Raw genomic sequence first — 1,319 nt, 5'->3', positions numbered from 1 at the left:
AAACAACTGTAAGCATACTGAAAACTCGAGAACTGACCGCTTTATCGGATTTTGTACCATTGGCGCCAAAATGAAATGCGAACTAAACTCACAGAGAAAGTACCAAAAGTAATTAAATTTCGCGATAGAGATTTCTCGATCTACCATATGATACGCAAACTGCACTCATTGAGCTAAAAGTGAAGCTTAAAACTTGGGAAATAGCTACATGAACTGATGGTTCCTGTTGCATGCTCACTACCAAAAAGCAAATTTTACAAACACATTTCCGAGAGAACTATTGCAAATAAATTAAAACCGTAACCTGTACCGATGAAGATATGTTGAATGCGTACTATGAGCATACCATGTCGTGAATTTTTTTTAGCCATATTACCTCAGTTTTATCTCACCAAATCTGCGAGCTGTTGTGCTCCCGCGTCCGGTCCGTCTCATGGCTAGCCCCACAGTGCTCTCCACGCGCCGAAATCCGCCCAACGTTCCTATTCAAACGCGGTGGTGGGGAGACTCACCTCACCCCCGCACCAACTTTATAACCTCCCCTCGTGCCTGTTATCATCTTTGCTTGCTGCGCTGGCCTACCTGCCGTTATTCTTGTTGGCACTGACTGCTATTCCCCTAAACTGTTCCCTTTGGTCCATGCTCCCGCTACATTTGACTTCCATTTATCCCCATTCACACTCGTACAGGATAGAATAAGGAGTATACATATAAACGGCGTGTGACTTCTTTGTGAAATGATAAAAAGAAATAAACAAATGCGTTAAATATTCCTTTCGCCCAGCGAAATATTGAAGCTGCTAGCAATCAAAGAATAACTTTTATCTCGATATAGAAAACATAATTACTTCGTACTGTAACTTAAGGCAAAACGAAAGTAACGCGCCGGCCGGAGTGGCCGTGCGGTTCTAGGCGATACAGTCTGGAGCCGAGCGACTGCTACGGTCGCAGGTTCGAATCCTGCCTCTGGCATGGATATGTGTGATGTTCTTAGGTTAGTTAGGTTTAATTAGTTCTAAGTTCTAGGCGATTGAAAACCTCAGCAGTTAAGTCGCATAGTGCTCAGAGCCATTTGAACCATTTATTCTCCAACGCTCCATGCTTGTCAGAACTGTGCTGGTCCCGAGAGGGCATCTGGAGAGGTCTGCACATTGGTTCATACCGATGCTATCGGTGAATGGATTGCTCGTCGTAGCTATTGGAGGCAATAACGATGCAAGTGCAAATGACTTCAGCGATTACCATTTGCAACGTTTGCCTACCTTCATCCAAGCCATTTACTTATGTTTAATTGACCACATTAATTCACCAACGCCCAC

This window comes from Schistocerca serialis, chromosome 3, assembly GCF_023864345.2.
Source record: "Schistocerca serialis cubense isolate TAMUIC-IGC-003099 chromosome 3, iqSchSeri2.2, whole genome shotgun sequence".
NCBI classification, from domain to species: Eukaryota; Metazoa; Arthropoda; class Insecta; order Orthoptera; family Acrididae; genus Schistocerca; species Schistocerca serialis.
Note: the sequence above shows the minus strand (reverse complement) of the source record.